The sequence below is a fragment of the Suricata suricatta genome, chromosome 10 (genome assembly GCF_006229205.1).
Source record: "Suricata suricatta isolate VVHF042 chromosome 10, meerkat_22Aug2017_6uvM2_HiC, whole genome shotgun sequence".
NCBI classification, from domain to species: domain Eukaryota; kingdom Metazoa; phylum Chordata; class Mammalia; order Carnivora; family Herpestidae; genus Suricata; species Suricata suricatta.
This window is the reverse complement of record NC_043709.1, coordinates 100,765,731-100,786,965: the sequence shown is the minus strand read 5'-3', so window position 1 is coordinate 100,786,965 and position 21,235 is coordinate 100,765,731. Positions and strand designations below refer to the sequence as shown.

Genomic DNA, 21,235 nt, shown 5'->3' with positions numbered 1-21,235 from the left:
GCAAACATATGGTATCTGTCCTTCTCTGCCTGACTTATTTCGCTTAGCATGACACCCTCAAGGTCCATCCACTTTGCTACAAAGAGCCATGTCCCTTAATGGTGATGGGCAGCAGTGGGTATGAAGTGCTTGGGGGCAGACTGTATACATCCCAGGTAAGTATGGAGAGACAGTCAGTCCCTGGGCCAGCTGCATCCTTCAATCATTGAAAAAAATGAGTCCCTACTATGTGCCAGGAGCCATACTCAGAATCACTGGAGTTAGTCCTTAGGGAGCCACAGTAATGGCGGGGGTGGGGCACAGGCATGTGGATTACCTCTACACTCTGAGGGTGGCACAGAGGAAGTGGCAGCAATTCTGCCACAATGGGATGGGGAGGGCATTTAATCTGGTCCTTGAGGACCAGTAGGGTCACTGTTGGCAGAAAGGGAAGGAAGGCTGATCCAGCAGAGGGGATGCAAGGCCTGGAGGTGTAGCTGGGCACTGTGGCTGCAGAAAAGCCTAGCAAATCTGGTTAGGGGCCTGGGGACAATCTTGCTGGCCACACTTAGCTGTGACTTTTCCTCTCTTTCTACACTCTCTACTCCCGGGATCTCACCGACCTCTTCTCTGCTCCCATTCATGAAAGCTCGGGTTTGGGGGTGCCTTGACTCTTCATTTCCTAAGGGGCGAGCACCTCATATCTGAGGTGAGGCAAGGGACTCCTGGGGAGCTTAGTGATTCTAAAATAAAAACAAAACAAACAAAAAATAAATAAAAAATAAAAAAAATAAAAAAATGAAAACAAAACAAGTGTTTGTTTGCTATGGAAAAACCAGACCCTACCCCTTCCATTAAGTAAGTGCTGGTTTCCACTTCTGGGTTCTTGGCCAACAAGCGGCCATGCCTACGTGACAGGCAAAAACAGTTGGAAAGGAAAAAAACAATCTAAGTGGTTGAATTTATAACTTAATGTGGGCTCCTAATAAAAGCTGGTTGCAGCCCTGCATAGCGTGATTCCTTCCCCTGCATAGACAGCTTTGTCCTTCTTTGTCTTTTCCTTCTCTCTTAAAATTTCCACTTAGCCTGACCCGTTCCTGGTGGGTGGACAGTTCCTCTAAAACAGTCAGAAGCCCGACCTTCTGAATGGGTCAGCTGAAAAATGCAAGGATTCCCGGGGCGAAGCGTGGGGAGAGGACGGGGGCAGGGGGTGATCACACTGTGGCCAAAGTCACAGTGCAGATAAGTGGCGGGGCAGGGACCTGGTCTCATATCTTCATGACCAACAACAAGATTTTGATTGGCTGTATAATAATAATAATATTCTAAATGCTAAACATGCGCTAGACAACTGAGCACATGGTGAGCATTTACTACTTAAAATTTACTACTTAAAACTATCCTATGATGGTGTTACTACCCCTTTTCCAGCAGAGGAAACCAAGGTACAGAACTGGGAAGCAGAGAGACATGGGCAGAGTAGGTGCAGATGTTTTACTTTTATCTGGGTGGTTCTAGTTCTGGCTTCTGGTTACTTCCCTCAGCTTCACGGCCTCTGGTGGAAGCTAAGAATGAGGGAAGCTTCCCTGGGGCCACGACCCCAGGCAGGGGCCACAGGGAGAGGTGGTGGGGCCAGTGTTCCTAGGTCAGGAGAAGCATGGTGGCTGGCACTACCAAGATACCAAACTGCTCAGGGGAACTCTGGCCACCCTCTTCTCCCTGGCCCTCTGTCTCCTTGACTTCAAGGCTGGGGGTCTAGCAGCTGCAAGTTCTACCACGAGGCCTGGCCTGGCCTGGCGCCTCCAGGCCACTACTGGCTATTTCTTTTATATCACCATATTTGTTGTGTGCAGGTAAATGAATGTGGGCAACTTTTCTGGACCAAACTTAAGGTTTGATTGCTAACTATAGCGCCATGTGGATGGTGCTGTAGGCGGAACCTGAATTAAAATCCTAGCACTAAGAAGTCTTAGTCTTTATGCTCTGAGAGAGATGTTTTCCTAAGTACACAGTTATTTTTTACTCATTTGCAAGCCAACATGTATTATATGGATCACTCAGGGCTCCACTCATAACCTGAGGCATGTGGTTTGGCTTTTTCCTTGTTCTCCATGCTTATACATAATCTGAGTTTTTGGACTCTGCCTGTAGAGGGTATCACCCTTTGCTTTGTGTTTCCTGCGTCTTTTTGTAAACTGCAGTGTGACCCACGAAATGAGGACTTCCCTAGAGCTTCCGACAAGAGTCAATGAGCAAATAAAAATAGTACTAGTTAGCAGTTTAGAAGACTGCGGGTGAATACCGGCTGTTATCTACGGAAGTGTGACTCTGGGCCTCCACTTCCTCTTCTGTAAAGTGGATCTGATGCTAGTCCAGCTTTGTCTCCCTTGCAGGATGGCTGTGAGGTCCAACTGGAAGGAGAATTCACAAGAATTGTGTGCACTGTAATTATGCAACCTCAGTGCCACACAAGAGCAAAGGAACTGTTATAATCAACTCCCTGAGAGCTCCTCAATGAAGGACAGTGTGTAGGTAAAACCCTATAGAAGACATCAGCCAGGACAATGTATCTGACAGCTGGAGACAGAGTCTCACGGCTTCTGCCCCTAAGTCCATCTGCCTGCTACATTCTCTATGGACGTATAGAGGAATCAGTTTGGGATTATACATGGGAAGAACACTCGTAGTTGTAGGGGACCTTTCCAAAGGTTATCCTGGAAATAGTCCGGTGACATCAGATCAGTTCCCTGGGTTTCTACTTGCCAAGTAACTCTGAACTTACAAAAATATCCTGGGACACAAACTGGGACATTATTTTTCCTCGCCTTCTCTTTTTTTATCATTCACCAACATCTTACTTTCTAAGCTCTGTTTTACCCAGTGTGTCCCTAAAATGCAATTTTTATATAAGATCCTGCTGGATGGACTGGCCAAAGGTCAATGCTCCTACACTGACCACTTGAAAATTTCAGTTTGAAAGTTATGACAAAAGTCACTTTAGAGAAGCCTTTCTTAGAATGCAGATACAGTTAAATATTATTACTTATTTGTATTTGAGTGTGAATTTGTTTTATCACATGATTTCCTATTTTTCTAAACTTTTAAAATTAAAGTTTAACAAATATACAGTAGGGACACCTGGGTGGCTCAGTTGGTTGAGCATCCGGCTTCAGCTCAGGTCATGGTCTCGCAGTTTGTGAGTTTGAGTCCCGCGTCGGGCTCTATGCTGACAGCTCGGAGCCTGGAGCCTGTCTTTGGATTCTGTGTGTCTCTCTCTGACCCTCCCCTGCTCATGCTGTCTCTCTCTCTCTCTCTCAAAAATAAATAAAACATTAAAAAATTAAAAAAACAAAACAAAACAAATATACAGTAAAGTGCAGAGATCTTAGTTGTACAGCTTTTTGATCTTTTTCAAGGTGCATACATGCATTGAAGGCTATGTATTTCCCTATGAGTACTGCTTTGGCTCCTTTCTGCACATTTACACTAGTGGCATTTTCACTATAAAATAAAAATATTTATTTTGAGAGAGAGAGAGCGTGCGAGCGTGTGCATGAGATGGGGAGAGGCAGAAAGAGAGGGAGAGAGAGAATCCCAAGCAGTCTCTGTGCTGTCAGCACAGAGCCCAGGGTGGGACTTGAACTTACATACTATGAGATCATGACCTGAGCTGAAATCAAGAGCGAGACGCTTGAGAAAGAGGATCTCTTTTGCACTGCTGGGGGAATGCAAACTGCTACAGCCACTCCGGAAAACAGTATGGAGGTTCCTCAAAAAACTAAAAATAGGACTACTTTATGACCCAGCAATTGTACTACTAGGTATTTATCCAAGGAATACGCCTGTGCTATTTCAAAGCAACACATGCACCCCAATGTTTATAGCAGCACTATCAACAATAGCCAAAATACGGAAAGAGTCCAAATGTCCATCGACGGATGAATGGATAAAGAAGATGTGGTATATAAATATACAAGGGAGTATTACTCAGCAATCAAAAAGAACGAAATCTTGCCATTTGCAACTACATGGATGGAATCAGAGGGTATCATGCTAAGTGAAATTAGCCAGTCAGTAGACAAATATCATATGACTTTGCTCATATGAGGAATTTAAGATACAAAACAGATGAACTTAAGGGAAGGGAGGCAAAAATAATATAAAATCAGGGAGGGGGACAAAAACATAAGAGACTCTTAAATATGGAGAACAAACAGAGGGTTACTGGAGGGGTTGTGGGGTGGAAATGGGCTAAATGGACAAGGGGCATTAAGGAATCTACTCCTGAAAACACTGTTGCACTATATGCTAAGTAACTTGGCTGTAAATCTGTAAAAAATTAACTTAAAAAATAATGAAATAATAAAACAAAATATTTTTTTAAAAACAAGAGTCAGACTAGCTTAACCAAACGAATGACTCAGGTGCTCTGGTATGGTCACTATTCATTTCAAAGCATTTTCTAATTCCCACTGCAACTTCTTTTTTGTTTCAAGGTTATGTGTGTGTTGTTTGATTTCAAAGCATTTGGGGAATATTTGAGTTGTCTTTCTCTTATTGATTTCTGGCTTGACTCTACTGTGGCTGGAGAACATGTGCTGTGTGATTGCAGTCTTCTGAAATTGGTTGAGACCTGCTTTATGGCCCAGAAAACAGATTCTTTCAGCGGGTGTTAAAGGTGCACTGGAAAGACTGTGTATTCTCCAGTCCTGTTAATCATGTGCCTAAAATAAGAAATCGTGTTGTTAAATAAATAAAAGAGAGGGAAGGCAAGCGTTACAGTAACCGCCTCACTGCATGGCAATGCGCCGCAAAACGACTGCCCCCAGTGGGGTGGGAGGGGCCTCAAAGGCAGGGCCCCAGCCCGGTGGGGGGCTATGGGAGGGGCTCCATGGGGCAGCACTGACAGGGCCTCTGCCATCAAAACAGAACTAATGAGGTCATTAAGCCCAGAAGGTGACAATGTGCCCTGACTCATTCCTCTCTTTTCACTACGACCCCCACCCCCACTCCTCTGACTTAAGGAGGACTAGGCTTGTACCTACTAGTCCCACTTCTGTTTCTAGTTTGCTCTGTGACCTTGAGCCTCAGTTTCTCTCATCTGTAAAACTGGTATAACTATCTCACTCACTCATTTGGGTAAAGATGCCACTCTACTCCAAGACTTACTGCTGGCATGGTAATTTCCGACCACTTCTGATCACCTAAGGCCCATAATAATATGTGCTGATTACAATAACACTGGCTAACAGTGATCTCGTGCCATGAGTTGGGGTTAGTTCTAAGCCCTTTGTAGGCATTATCTCTTTTACTCCTCACAATTGCCCTGTAAGTGAGTCATTCCCACCTTATGGATGAGGAGAAGGAGACTGAGGTCATAGAGCTTGCCCTGGGCTATACTGTTAGTAAAGAGGGAGTGGGATTTGGAGTCAGGCAGTCTGGCCTCAGAGTGGACTCTTCTCAGAGGGACCACATGCTCTGGTCTGCCCGCACAATACCAGTTTCTTTGGTACAGCCCTGGTTTACACCTGTTGTCTAGGCATGACTGTTATTAGTGCCCCATTTCATGTAGAAAATACCCTGGTTTGGATGTCCAAACCTGGTGCTGCACCGCCGTCTCATTGCTTGCCAACAATATTCAATATTCCTCAAGCCTCCAAAGTTTTCTGCCCCTAACCTCTCCACGTGGTGTAGGGTTCTCCAACCCACTACATGCTCTTCTTAACTCACCAGAACTCGGGCATTTCCCTTAGCTACATTATTTGCTAAAATGTGAGCTCAGTTCTATACCCAAACACCCACCGTGACACCTGACATGCGGTGTCACTAGATGTTGAACGAACGGATGAACAGATGCACTGAAGAGCCATGGGAAAGCTCCGGACTCTTTGAGAGTCATACAAATGTTTCTCACACAGTTCCCCAGGACACATAAGTCAAAGATGATGAAAAAGAGAGAAGCAAAACTCACTTCTGTGGCCTGAACCTACACGGATGTGGGGGAATCCGTGTGAGGATGGTTGAGCACAGGGCCTCCTGGGGAGGCCTGCACAAGCCAGTCCAGGGAGCTTCTGTATCTCCAGGGCTTGCTGGCCTGCTTTTTAATAATTTATTTATTTTATTTTATTTTTAGGGAGAGGGAGAGAGGGAGAGAATCGCAAGCAGGTTCCATTCTCAGTGTGGAGCGGACCCAGGGCATGATCCCTGAGCTGAAATCAATCAGCTGCTCAAATGATTGAGCCATCCAGGTGCCCCCTTTACATCATGCCCTCTTTCCCCTGTCTTTAAGCTCCAGCGTCAGGTGAGAAACACAGAGCTATGCCCAGAATATGCCAAGGTAGAAAATCACCCAAAGGAGGCTCAGAGACAGGCCAGCCCCTGCTGATGGGAAATGCCTGGTGCATAGTCAGGAGCTTGCTTGTGGAGACAGACCTCACCCAAAACGGTAGCAGGAGGGGTAGCGTTGACAGGTTTTGAAAGCGAGCGTGCAGTTAGCCCCTTCTCCAAACAGCATATCCTCTTTTCCTTGCCTTCCCTCCAACCCTTCAAGACTGCTATACAGCAGAGGCCGGGAGGGCCCAGCCCTGGAGGCCCACCAGAAGGACCCCACAGGGGGCTTCCTTCCTTCTTCCTGTACAATGCTCCCCAGCAGGGCAGCAGGGCGCCAGACCTGAAAGGCACTCATTACATAAACAAGTGTCCAATCCAAGGGAGGCCAGCCATTCTGCCTGTGTTCCAGAAACACAGATTTCCTGGTCATGGAGACCAGGTGTTTCAGGGCCTGGAAAAGCCACCTCTGGCCCCAGCCCCTCCTAGAGTCCCGGCCAGGAATCAGAAGCCCCATCCCCCCACAGCGTCAGCCCCTCATCTGGGCCAGGTCTCTCATTTAACTGTCTCATGTGTTATCGCCTCTACTTTATAACTGAGGGTGCTGAGCCACTCCTGGTAGACCCAGGGACCCATCGCTGGTATCGAAGTCAAGACCTCTCAGGTCTGGGCTTTCATCCAGCTTTGAGGAAAGAAAAAAAATTCACCTCCAGCCAGAGTCGATTTCTCTGTCCAAGCTTGGTACGTGGAGCACTGAGACACCTCCTGAGAAGCCTCTAGTAGCAAGGATGAAGGTTCAGAGAAGGCCCACTCAGGGTGAGCTCAGGATCTGTAGGGTAAAGAGCAAGGGCAGGAGGAAGGCCTCAGAGCCCAGGCTGTTGGGGTTCAGAGGCATGACAAAGATAGGGCAGCCCCATGGCTCATCTCCAGTAGGAGCTGTACACATCGGAGACCCCGTGAGACGTTGTACAGCTCCCCCTGGAGTTGTGCACTGCATGGCATGGTCTAGGCGCTGTGTGCAGCTGCCGGGAATCGGGCAGGACACGGTCTAGGTGGGTGTGTGCAGCCACCCCGGAATTGTGTGGGGCAAGGTCGAGGTGGGTGTATGCAGCCGCCCCAGAATTGTGTGGGGTATGGCCAAGGTGAGTGTGCACAGCTGCCTTGGCAAGCACCCGGCTGCTCATTTCTTCCTCCCTTGTCTCATCCCTTGCCAAGACTTGGTGCCTTAGGTGGAATCTTGACTTTTATTGGAAGTTTGCAAATAGGGACTGGGTAGCACAATATGTAATGGGTGAGCAGATAAGATAGCTGTGTGTCTGGGGCACCTGGGTGGCTCAGGTCATTAAGCAACCAACCTTGGCTCAGGTCATGATCTCCCAGCTTGTGAGTTCAAGCCCCATGTCAGGCTCTGTGCTGACAGCTCAGAGCCTGGAGCTTGCTTTCAATTGTCTTCCTCTCTCTCTCTCTCTGTCCCTCCCCCCACTCATTCTCTCTCTCTCTCTTGCTCTCGCTCTTGCTCTCAAAAATAAAACATTAAAAAATTTAAAAAACAGATAGGTGTGTTTCTAAGGGGTGGGCAGACATCGGGGGCTGGTACAACTGACACCCCTCATCCCATGTACCTTAGTAAACATATAAGCCTCAACTTTGATTGCAAGTAGATATCCCCCTCTCTTCTGGAGGACTGAAAGTAGATGAAAACTGATTGCAGACAAACCAAGGCTGCTAGTAGTTTCTCAAAAGTTGTTCTCCCCTCCTCCCATTACAATGGAGTCACAGGTGGGTACGTGGCCACCTAACTAGCAACCACATTTCCCAGACCTCCCAGTGGCTAGCTCTGGCTGAGTAATAGTCCTTGGCAATGGAATGTGAGTGGAAGTGCCACTTCCAGGCTTGTCCCTGCACATCTCCACAATCTGTCCCGAGAACAGGACAGCAGATGTACCTGAAACCTAGCTTCCACCACACAGATAAGGACAGCACCCAAGAGCACTGCATCTCTAATTTCCGGACACATTAGAATCAAGTGGAGGCATTCATAGTCACCAGTAGCTCGGCTCCAGCCTCAGAGTTTCTGACCCGGTAGGCCCAGGTGGTGCTGGGGAATTTGCATTTCTAACAAGTTTCTGGGGGATACTAATGCTGCTGGTCTGGGGACTGCCCTGGACATCACACACTGCCCTTGGGGATGGTAGAGAAACAAGCGAGCAGGAACCTGGATGCATGTATGTCTGCATGGAGCACATAAGCTCATCTGCCCTGGTCTGTTACAAGAAAGAAAAAGAAGCTTCTTTGTCCTGTGGGTCTCTAACTGAATCATATCTCCTGGAGTCGGAGTCTTCTCTGCATACTGTCCCACTCAAACAGAAGATGAAAACAGGTCCCACTATAGCTCTCTAAGAGCAACAGGTTGGTCCTCACCCAGACTGGTGCACAGAGCCAGGATACAGCCACAGGTGGGAGGCTCCCAAGCCCTATCTGGTTGCCACACATGCTACCTCCCAAGTCCCACCTTTCCCTGCATCCTGTCTCCTCGGGTTATTGCCAGACCCTTCTCCTCCTCACCACCAAGGCCTGAAGCTTCATTTCCCTGTCGGTCTGGCCACGCCTACTGCTCCACTCTACCCAAAGTCACTTCTTTTGTTTTTTTAAGTTTTATTTATTTATTTATTTAGAGGGAGAGAGAGAATCCTAAGCAAGCTCCACACCGTCAGCTAGAGCCTAACACAGGGCTCAAACTCACAAACTGTGAGATCATGACCTGAGCTGAAATCAAGAGTCAGATGCTTAACCGACTGAGCCACCCAGGCTCCCCGTGTCTCTCCTTTTCAACCCTACTTACACCCAGCTCCACCTATGTCTCACAAGCTGATGACTCTCAGGAGCCTGCTGGGTGCTAGGCTCACTCATGTGGCTACCGGTCCCTGACTACCAGCCTGTCTAAAACGAAGTCAGGATGTCCCCCACCAACCCAGCCATCCTGCATCCCTAAGCGTAGTGACACTCCTATCCTCCCACTGCTCAGCGCACTACCTTCAGGATTATGTCCCACCCACTTCTCCTTCTTTTTCAGAGTCACTGCCTCCTGCCCCAACACCTACTACTTCACCAAGCTGTCCCCCTTCTGCAGGCTCCTCCATCGACTCCTAGAAATCCTCTCGTTCTGATCTTCTGTTACCGCCCTGCCACAGGCCTACCCCTCATCTACTGTTGTGATCAGGCTGGTGGTTCACATATCTGTGCTCTCTTCTGAGATTAACTAATTAATTAGTCTATTTGTTCACTGAACATTCGAGGCCTTGCTATGTGATGGAATGGGCCATTGATCAAAGAACTCACACCTGGGGAGACAGTCACATTAGCATCATTCAACACTATGCATGGAGTTCAGAGAGAAAAAAGTGTGTCCAGGTGTGCAGAGGAGGAACTACTGGCGAGAGTTCAAGGACAAGTGGGAATTCGGCAAGTGGGAATTCGGCCAGGCTCAAGCTTCTGGACTTTATTATGAAAGCAATGGGCACCACCAGACCCTCTGGTCCAGGGAACGACAGAATTAGAGTCACTACTTACAAGGTTAGATTACATAAGCCCAAATGGTTTAGCAGGTTATAAACCAGATCTGAGGGTTGGGGAGAAGCATTCCTTTAAATGAATTTTTTAAATCCCCCATAGAGCCCAGGCATCTGAAGGAAGAACCAAGCCTGTGTCTGGTTGATTTGCAGTGGTTCTGTAAGGCTGTGGTTCAAAGGATGTTGTCTAGAACAGTCAAGGGTGGGCCAGCCCAGCCCCCCATCAGTCCAAGGCAGCTGGGCCAGGTTGCCTAACTGCACCAGGCTAGCAGAGCAGAGGAGCTGATGGTGAAAAGCAAAACCCTAAACCCAATGAGGAAAATCACGGCCTCTCTCCACAAAGAGCACAGGGTTTTAATTTTGACACATTAGGTCTCAGAAACACCTTCAAAAGAGAAAAACGCATTGCCTAACATACTTACAGCTCCCTCTAAAAACCAGCTTAATTATAATGAAGAATACAGTCTATAATTTTTCCCACACTCTGAGATGGATCTATATTATAATTTCCCCAGTCTTCGTGAATGAATGGATTGTAGGATTTCCACCCGTTAAGAACTGCTCTTTTCATCACCCACATGGAGACTCGTGCTTGAGGCTCTGTCCAGGTGAGGGCTGCTTGGTCATCACCCCCCAGGGGAAGGCTGACACTTGGCATGAGGGGGATTTGGTTGGGGGAGTGTGTTTCTGGAGCTCAGGAGAGGGCAGGCATGAAGGGCAGTCCTCTCTTCCCACAACTCCCAAACAAAGGAGGAACTGCCAAAGGGATTCTAGGAATGTCTGCAGATGGTATTTATGGAAGTGGGGGACAAGCAGAGGTGTGGGGGGGGGGAGAGGGGGGTGCAGTTAATTCAGGATTTCCCTCACTACTCGCCAGCACCTTGGACAGTGCCTCAGTTTCTTTATAACCAAGTTGGTGTTTTACTTTGTGTGTAGAACCTAACATATAAAATAGATAAGGTGTAGCTTCTCTGGCTGAAGGGATGTGCTGTCCCCGCCGCCACCTTCAAGCCCATTTGAACAGTGTCTCCCCCTCCTCTACTCTCCCTGAAGCTGGAACCATGAGGAAAACCAGCCCTAGCACTCTAGGAGATCAAGAGGCGGGCATTAGCTTTTTTGTTCTTTAATTTCATATTGTTTCCCACACTCGACCCCAGTTAAAATAAGCAAGGGGAGAGCTGCTGGGGCCTACATTATAGAAATCTACTTCCTATATCATAGACTTACAGGTTATTTTTAGAACTGAAAGTGACCTCTGAGATTATCTGAGAAACCCTTCATTTTATCGATGGTTCGTTCATCTTCTGCTGACCCACACCTGGCCCCAATTCTATCCCATTTTTTCCCTTTTTTATTGTGGAAAAGTACACGGAACAGAAAATTTACCATTATAGCCATTTTAAAGTGTACAACTCAGCAACATTAAGGGCATCCACCACTATCTAGTTCAGGACTTTTCATCACTCCAAATGGAAAACTTGTACCCATTAAGCAGCTACCCTTACTCCCCTTCCCCCCACCTTCTGGAAACCTCTAATGAGCTTCTCTAGGGATTTGCCTACTCTGAGTACTTCAGATTAACGGGATCATACAACATGTGATTTTCTGTGTCTGGCTTCTCTCACTTTGTGTAATGTCTTCAAGGTTCATCCATGCTCTAGCACATCTTAGTACTTTATTCTTTGTTACAGCTGAATAATACTCAGTTGTATGTACAGATCACCTTTTGCTTATCCATTCATCTGCCAACTATCATTTGGGGTGTTTCCACCTTTTGGCTATAGTGAATAGAGCCAGTACAAACATTCATGTGCATGTTTTTGTTTGGACACCTGTTTTCAATTTATCTGGGCAATGCCTAGGCATGCAATTGCTGGGTCACATGTTTAGCTTATGGAGGCATTGCTGAATTTTCATCCACAGCCCCCATATCATTTTTCCAATATGGCATCTGTCCTGGGCAAATGGGCCCAAGCCTCCTGGGGAATGGCAGCAGCCCTGTACGTGGCCATGTGGTTTGCTATTTCTGTCCTCTCCAGGCTTTAGCTCACTGTTTGCTTGCACAGATGATGGGAATAATAATAATTATAATAATGATAACATAATTATTATAGTACTTCTCACAATAACCAAGAGGCAGACAATGTTAGGATTCCCATTTCACAGATGGAAATTCAAAAACTCACAGCCTTGTCTGGAATAAGTCTACCTGTCATCCACAACCTGTGCTGCCCTAGAGGAGCCTTCCCTCCCCCACTTCTATCAGCCTGCAGACAGTCTGGAGATACCTCCTACCAGCCTCCTGGTGCCTGCCTCCTAGGAGCATGCCCTAGTCTGGCTCCTGCCAGGCCATTTCGTGCACTGGGCTGCCTTCCAGTTTCTGCCACTGCATCTGATTAGTGCCCAGCCCCTAGCTGCTGATGAGAACACCTGTGTCCAGGAGGCTTCTGGTACAGCTGAGAAGCCTCTCAGCTAGGGCCCCAGGGACACTGGGGCATGATGACTGATCCTAGCTTCTTCTTCCTCCTCTGCAAGGCAGCTCCCCACATGTGTGAATGCACACTGCCCATGACAGCTTTCCAGACCCTGTATACAGCCCAGGAAACTGAGCCTGGGCTGGCCTTTGGAAGCTGCACCTGGGCCTCAGGGTCTGAGGCCATGTGACAAGGGCCAGGCCAAGAGGCTGCCAACTATAGACAGACCCAGGGCAGGAGGCCAGCCAGTGCCGACCTCTCTGCTGAGTTCTGCTCTGCCGCCTCAGGCACAGAGTTGGGATGGAAGCAGCAGGTCTTCCTTGTCACCCCACCATCTACCCACAGGTGGCCCAATCAACAGCCAGGTGCAGGGGCCTGAAAGAAACTGGAGAAGGCCAGAGGGCTGGGTGGCCATGACGCTGAGAGCAGAGGGAGAAACCTCCAAACATCCACAGTCCCCAGTGAGCCAGACAGAAGCAGGAGACGCTCTGGGCCCCGCGGGCCTCCCAAGCTTGGATTTAGGGCTCAGAATGCAGCTGGAGACCTAGCGAGCATCTGTTCCTAGGGACCAGGATGTGCTTTCTTTATTTTGTGTGTGTGTGTGTGTGTGTGTGTGTGTGTGTGTGTGTGAGGGTAAAAGGGGTATAAGACTCAAAGCAGTCTAGAGGATGTGGGAGGCATTTCAGGCCCCAAATCAATGAGGACCCTGGCTCTCAGACTCAACAAGGACTCCCAGCAGTCTTTACTCAGGGGACCAGGTTCTCATGTGCCGGCTCCCTCTGCTGACCCCGCCCCCAGGGTGGGATCCCCAGCTGAATGCAAATTGCCCCAAACAGCCTCTTCCCTACCCGGCAGCAGCCACTCCTCACTTAATCAGAGTCTCTGAGAGCTGGCTGGGAAACGACACTGGCAGGAGCCCACTGAGGATACCTGTGAGCTTCGGGGAGGAGGGTTCTTGTGGGGTAGCTTATGCGTGATCCTGAGTGCAGGAAGGGGGCTTTTCTCCCCTCCACCATCCCTGGTGGTAGGAGGAGGGGGCTGGGGAGTAAAGGTGGATGTGAGCGTGGTTCCCTGATGCTTTCTATGCCTGTCACATGTATGGAGGGAAAATTATGTCACTTTTACCAGCTGTGTAAACTTGGGGAGGTCACCCTATGTATCTGAGCCAGTTTCTTCCCCTGTCCTATGGAGACAAGCAGGCAAGGACTCCAGAAAGAGTGACCTGGAAGGCCAGTCAGCACTGGTTGAGTGTGCAGCCTGCTTCCTCACGATCCTGCCACCATAGTGGCCACATCAAGGGGAAGAGGATAGTGCGAATGCCCTGTGCTCTGACAGGGATCAGCCAAGCTGGAGGAGACCTGCTCTGGGCTGGACGGAGGGGGACCCCTGAAGAAGCCTTCATTATGGTGCACATTACTTTGCGCTTACGTACATTCACCACCTGCTTATTAAGAATCAGAGAGGCACAGGGGCACCTGGGTGGCTCAGTCGGTTAAGCCTCCGACTTCGGCTCAGGTCAGATCTCACGTTCATGGGTTCGAGCCCCGTGTCAGGCTCTGTGCTGACGGCTAGCTCAGAGCCTGGAGCCTGCTTCCAGTTCTGTGTCTCCTTCTCTCTCTGACCCTCCCCCTCTCATGCTCTGTCTCTCCTGTATCAAAAATTAATTAAAAAAAACATTAAAAACAAAAAAAAGAATCAGAGAGGCACAGACACTCCTTTCCAGGCAGCAGGAAATGGGGGGAAGAAGCCTGAATGACATCAAAATGTGTCCCATTTCCCAGAGAGTAGGATTTGTACAATTTCTCATTTGCTTTCAAAATAGGGTCTGTCTTGTATCTGGAGCAGGATAACATGGCTTAGCAGTATAAGCTTAAAAGACCTTCCAAGGAGTTCTAAGTTGGAGGCCCTTGAAATTATATTAAAGTTTTTTTTTAACATTTATATGCTGGGATTCCATAGGTTTTAGCAGATCCCTAAAGAGGTTTAGGACTTCCCCTAACAGAAAGGTGAAGATTCCTATTTGGGGTAGTTATAGACAAGGCCTAGATTATCAACTCCCAAGAGAAAGGGTTGTGTTAGGCACATGATTAGGGGGCCCAGGGACCCCTGGGAAGCCAGAAGAGGCAGGGCTGGGGCTGGGATCCAGATTTCCAGACCCTGGTTCAGCTTGCTTTCTACCCCACCACACAGACTGATAGAACCGTGTGCTTATGTATATAAGGGTGAGGGAGAGAACATTTACGCATCCAAATTTAAATTCCAATTTTCACTTTGGGATTTGGATGTAAATCTGTTAGATCTTAAGTCCAGAAAGTGACGTAATTTATTGAAGAGAGTGTAGAAGCCGCTAAGCTCCCTGATAAATAAACCATGTTTTCTTTACCTCAGGTCTGTGAAAACATATTTTCTAGGGACTTAGAAACCCCCTTGGAAAGTATTTGAATCTTCTCCCTGGAGGAGAGCCAAACACACAGATTTGTGTCTTTTTAAAGAGATTTGACCTTTCTGGGCAAAGAAATAATGCACTCGCATGGCAACTAACCAACAACCCCCACACTGTTACCCTAATTCTTTCCAAAAATGAAGGAAGAACTTTAGTTCCATGAGTTGTAGAGGGAGGATGTTATAGAAACGGACTTGGCATCAGAACACCTTAGATATTGCCCACATTGGCTCCCTAACCATGCTCTAATTACATCATCACCATGAGCATCACTACCCGAGGTTTGGAAAGCTGCCTGCAGGTCCCAGGACCAGAAGACGGAGAAGGAATCAGTCTGCTCCCATCTGTAGGCCAGAGAGACCCAGAAGGTAGATGTCGTATCTCCATTCTCCCTGAGTAGGTCTGGGAAGAGCTGGCCCCCAAGGGCCGATCTCTGGTCCTCGGCCCAGTGCCTGGGCTTCGGGAGGGCTTGCAGGCCCCTGGTGCTGTCCATGGCCATGAGCTCCCACTGCCTCTGGTTGTTACCAAGCCTGTTAATACTAAGACACCGGGAACTAATGAGCCTATGGTGCTTCGGAAGCGTGAAGAGCTCTAAAAGGATGCCTCATTATTATTGATGGTGATGATAATGTGTGGTATGTAATATTTATACACCACTTTGGCTGCTGACTTCCAAAGTGAGGAGGGAAGAATTTAAAGACCCAGCCAGCTCTGTGGGTAGCAACCGCATTCTTGACAACTCAAACAGAATTTTTACCAAAGGGTCCGTGTGCTTCGGGTCCTTGAATTCTTTTTAAGATGGCAATCAGCAATCCAACCTTTGGAAGGTGTGGGCTCACTTCCTGCCAAGGATGTACAGGACACTGGGCAAGAATGAGGAGAGTGGGGAATAACTGCTTTCTGTGTGCACAATTTCATCCAATTTAGACTTATTGAAATGCTGCATTGTGCCCAATCACATGCCAGCTCTCCTACCTCCCCACCATCACCAATTTTGAGGCCAGATCTCCCTGGGTTTGAATTGCAGCTCTGCCATCTGTTAGCTGTAGGATTTGGGGAAGGTCTTTAATTTATGTGTGCCTCAATGCTCATGACTGTAAAATGGGGAGAATATCACTGACTTTGTAAGTCTGTGATGATTCTAGGAGATAATATATGTTAAAACATCACACAATGCCTGGCACATAGTAGGCCATCAATAAGTCGTAAATCCTATTGCACTCATAAATGTACCCCCACACTACATTGTTCGAGGGCCAGCACCTTAGCAGAGTACCCTGTTGGAATCCCTAGAGGGAGCAGTTGGGATAAGAGAATTCATCCATCAGTTATGGGGTGAAGGTCGGCAACGTTCCTACTTCTTAGGCACGTATATGTTTATTTAAATTATTTCAAGAAGGATGCCTGGGTGGCTCAGTCGGTTGGGCATCTGACTTTGGCTTAGGTCATGATCTCACTGCTAGTTTGAGCCCCACATCAGGCTCTGTGCTGACAGCGTGGAGCCTGGAATCCACTTTGAGCTCTGCATCTCCCTCTCTCTGTGCCCCTCCCCTGTTCACTCTCTGTCTCTCTGTCTCTCTCAAATATAAATAAACATTTAAGAAAATTTAAAGATTATTTCAAAATAGTTCAGAAGTGTGCTTAATCCCCTGAGTTTACCAAGTGGGAAGCTTATGTATAAGATACTAAAAGACAATCATATGTAGTAATGAAAAAGAGAGCTTAAGCCTACAATTATTGTTAAAGATAACTTTCCTAAAAGACAGATTCATGATTGTTGTTGTTAGTGGTGTTATTCGGGTCAAGTTCCGGTTCCTGCAGCTCACTTCACCTTCCGGGGCCTCAGTTGTGAGTAAAAGAGCAATTCCAGTCATTTATAGCCTTAGATTTCAACGTGAAGACTCGGAGGCCTTGCGCTCCCTCGTCAGCCTTCCCCTTTCCCCCTGAGCTCTCCACCCAATGCCCTTGTGACCTGAGGTCTGCTTGGCTGGGCAGGTTCAGGTTTGAAAGGCCAAGCCTTCAAGTTCTCAAACTCGAGGTGCAACAGACTGGCCTGGAAGCCTCATTAAAACACGTATCTCTGGGCCCACCCCCGGCAGATTCAGAGCTGGCAGGTCAGAGTCTACACTGGATTTTGAGGTTCTAACAAGCCAGGAGATATTGATTCTGTGGAACTTCACTTTGAGAACAATTGTCTCAGGGCCGTGCTTTTCAACCTTAGCTGCACTAGAATCACCTAAGGAGTTTGTAAAAATCCCGCTTCCCAGGCTGCAGCCCAGGTGAATGAAAGCGGCGTCTCAGAGACAGTGGTTCAGAGGCTAGGCCTTCCTCTAGGCCCTGTGCCCCCGTTCAGTGCTCTGGGGTCCCTGAACTGTCCATAAGCTCAGGTGGGTGGACTGGGGCTCGCAAAGCATTTGTTAGAAGACTATTAGTTAGTAAGTGTCCCAGGCTCTGCAGTCCACATGGTCTCTGCTGCATATTCCTCTTTGTTTTCTTTTTTTTGTTTCAGCCTTTTAAATGTATAATCTTAGCCTACAGGTCATACAGAACAGTTTGTAGATCCCTGGAGAGCAGGGAGTCTTGCAACTATCAAATTTGATCATGGAAATTGCTACTTAAAATTAACATTATTTGGACAATACATGAACATCAAGGTAGAAGGTGGACCAACTTAAAGGCATTCAAGGTACAATGTAAATGTGGCTTCTGTGCCATCTATAAATACTCCTTCCAATAGGTCTTTATATATTTAAAAAAAGGTGGGGGGCGCCTGGGGGACTCAGTCGGTTAAGTGTCCGGCTTCAGCTCAGGTCATGATCTCACGTTCGTGGGTTCAAGCCCCTCATCAGGCTCTGTGCTGACAGCTCAGAGCCTGGAGCCTGCTTCAGATTCTGTGTCTCCCTCTCTCACTGACTCTCCCCTGCTCGCACTGTCTCTCAAAAATAAATAAAAGGCATTAAAAATTTTTTTTAAACAAAGGTGTAAAAAACTCCCTTTTCAGTTCATGGTACCAGTACTCGCTTCGAACTTGAGGTTTCCAGCAGAGTGAAAAGCCCAGAGCTATCTGCTGAGCCATCAGGAAGTGTGAATTGCTTTCTGAGTATTTCATTCTGTTCCAGCACTTCTAGTCTTGAATTCCTGTCTCCCTGCCTCACCTCTCTCCCCACAGAGAGTGGGATTTATTTCTTCTGGAAGGGCTGGCTTCCCTAAACCCTCTCTCTGTGCAGCCACCCAAAGAGCAACTCATCCTTTGGTAACTAAGCCACACCTTTCCCCATCACAAACCATCTGCGGGGCTCAGCTATGAAAATGGTCACACCTGGAACAATTAGCCAGTACCTTTGAACAGACTTAGAACTCCCAGAAGCTTTTTGCTTTCCAGAGTGTTCAAACCGTCAGGCAAAATGGACTATGCTCACCTCTACTCCTGTCCTTTGTTCTTTTCTCTTGAGCCTCTCAAACACAGTAGAACCTGCGAGTGAAAGACCCAAGCTGTTTTAAAAATGTAAATAATTATAGGAGAAGGATGGAGACCTGGACAAGGAAATGGAAGCCTTTGCTGTTTTCCAAAGATAGAAATGACCAACTGGAATTTGAGGGCACCTGAACGGCCCACTCATCTGAAGCATTTGTTCTGCCCCAAGTGGACCACCGTCTAAAAATGCGACCCAAATGGAAGGCCAAGGGTTGAAGCCCGGGCTGGCTCCACAAGCAGGCAACTGTGCAGACTCACAGAACGACCTTGCACTCTGTTTAACGCGCTGCTGTTGGCATCTTGGAATTTTTAATGATTTTAATCTTTGAGCTTGTGTTTTGTAAGTGAAGCCCTATGGGATGGTGGGCATGAATGTGAGCAGAAAGACATGCAGAGTGTGTGTGTCCACTGTTCTTTGCGGTTCTCATTTGATTCATGATGTCCCATGTGAGAAGGGAGAGGATTCATTTTCAGAAAGACCAAGAAGCTGTACTGTCTAGTTAACAACAGGTTTACAACCTATTGGAAATATGTCCGAACCTGCTCTTTGCCCCCCCCCCCCACTGGAGGTGAGTCCCAAACCCTTTGACACCTCACTTTCTGGTTTTTCTTCCCCTCTCCATTTCCTGGGCTTATTTTTCACAGGCTTTGCAACGAGCATGTGCTAAAGACCTGAAGTGGCTGCATCACTTCAAGGAATGTACATTTGGTCCAATCAGAGTACTTTTTGCCTTATATGGGCATAGGCAATGTCAAGGTAAGGCTGTAACCTCTGTAGTGCTCAGCGAATGAGGAACCAGGGGAGGGGCTTGCATGCTAGGAGATAAAGTATCTGCTGGTAACTGCCCCCAGTGTGCCTGTCCATCAGACACCTGCTCCTGTAAGAATATTGACTAAAGCCTCACTTCACTGTGCTCCAAGTCTTGGCGTCCCTCCTTTAATTGGGTCAGTGGCCTATTTCTCACACCCATGAGCACAGAAATCCAGGGGTCCTTCAGGTGAGGAGTTCAAGGAGCCTCAAAGTGAGCGCAAGAAAAGGTGTTTGGTTTTTGAAAGAACAAGTGGTTGCAGATAGCCCAGGGAGGTCAGGCTCTCTGCCGAAACCAGAGCTGGGTTCAAATGCAGAAGGCGAGCGATGCCTTGTAAGAAACACCAAAAGCCAAGAACCCTATGATACCTTGTCCTTTTCTACTTGTGGTCCTTTCTGCATCAGTTACCTACTTGCACTGAAAAGGATGAACCAAAGGGAAGAAAAGCCCATGCCTACTGCTTTTCCTTTCAACCTTTCCTTTCCCCTTAGGTTGGAAGTACAGTGTGACACTGTGTTGACAGGATGTGCCTGAATCAGGGCGCCTGGGTGGCTCAGTCCATTAAGCATCAGACTTCGGCTCAAGTCGTGATCTCACAGTTGGTGGGTTTGTCAGCTGTGCTGACAGCTCAGAGCCTGAAGCTTGCTTCTGGTTCTGTCTCTCTCTCTCTCTGTCCCTTCCCCACTCGAGCTCTGTTTTTCTCTCTTTCTCAAAAAAAAAAAAAAAATAAACATTAAAAAGTTTTTTTAAAAATGTGCGTGTATCAAGAAGTGAAATAAAGACAGTTGAGGTAATTTTGTGCATCACTTCCAGTGTTCCAAGAAGAACAAAATGTGAGCTACGAAATTTGAATTGTGTGATTTTGGTGATTCTACATAGGAGTTAAATGCTCACATACCTGCATTTAAAACTGGCATTGCACAATATAAAGAAGAATAGCAAAATTCATGCTAATCATTTAAACTTCTAATTTTTCTTTACTTGGAATGCCAGTAAGTAGCAAACAAAACCCACCATGACTGGTCAAGAAAGAGACCATGGCGGGGGGTGGGGGGGGGCGGCTGGGTGGCTCAGTAAGCCGAGTATCCCACTTCGGCTCAGGTCATGATCTCATGGTTCGTGGGTTCGAGCCCCGCATTGGGCTCTGTGCCAACCGCTAGCTCAGGGCCTGGAGCCTGCTTCAGATTCTATGTTTCTTCCTCTCTCTCTGCCCCTCCCCTGCTCATGCTCTGCCTCTGTCTCTCAAGAATAAATGTTAAAAAAAAATTAAAAAAAAAGAAAGAGACTATTGAAGACAGGAAAATGCTTTACATTTTAGCACTTTCAGTGGCACCTTTTCCTGCTTTTTGACCCAGGGGTCCATATTTTCATTTTGCGCTGGGTCCCCCAAATTATGTAGCCAGCCCTGGTTGCGGGACTTCTCTCTGAGCACACAGTCTTAGTGATGACTGATAAGCTCCCTCCAGAAAGAATTGTTCTGTGGACATTTACTGAACTCGTACTGTTTCCTCAGCTTCGTGCTAGTTGCCAGAAATAAAAAGTCAATAAAGATAATTTCTATCCTTGAGCAGTGGTAAGGAATATTAATTATGAAATATAGGACACTGTTGTCCAAGTGTCAGAACCCCAGTACTTGTCTGTAGAAGGGGGCTCTGAGAGAGAAATGTTTTAATATTTTAAACAATATTTTAAGAGCACTTATGGAAACATGGACCTTGACCATTGAAAAAGCTTCAGAGGCTAGCTACCACATCTGCATGATCAAAAGGGTTAATGGAAAACTTCTCATCATTTTACAATCTGTCCCAAACCTCAGACAAACTGGACAACACCAGCCCAATCTTGTTCTTAGTTCTTTTCTGAACCTTTAAGCATACTGGACTTTGTTGGTTAAATGGTCTAGGCTGATCTTTTAAAACTGTAAATGACATAAGAAGAAAAGGAGACACTGCCTAGTGAAATCACTATCAATTTGATGGTCTTGATTAATTGTTTCCGATGGAGAAACACATTTCTATTTATACTGAAGTTTGGCTCACATGAATCTATCAGAAGTGAGCTCCCTGTTCAAAAAAGAACCTGTGAGTCAGAACACAGGTGAGAAAAACTGCAGGTTCTTGCCTGCTGCCATCAAAGAGGGTCAGGGAACTCTATTTCAA

The 21,235-nt window shown here is 47.2% G+C and overlaps 1 protein-coding gene across 4 annotated transcripts in view; it reads right to left on the bottom strand.

Annotated features, from left to right (window-relative positions):
* TSPAN11 (tetraspanin 11) overlaps nucleotides 1-21,235 on the bottom strand; it is a 76,716-nt gene that overhangs the window by 50,667 nt on the left and 4,814 nt on the right. The window contains exon 2 of one of the 4 annotated variants that reach the window (XM_029955249.1): nucleotides 7,014-7,135. The exons of the other annotated variants lie outside the window; for them this stretch is intronic. The gene's annotated coding sequence lies outside the window, so the exon portion shown is untranslated. The remainder of the gene's footprint in view (nucleotides 1-7,013; nucleotides 7,136-21,235) is intronic. 4 annotated transcript variants of the gene reach the window in all.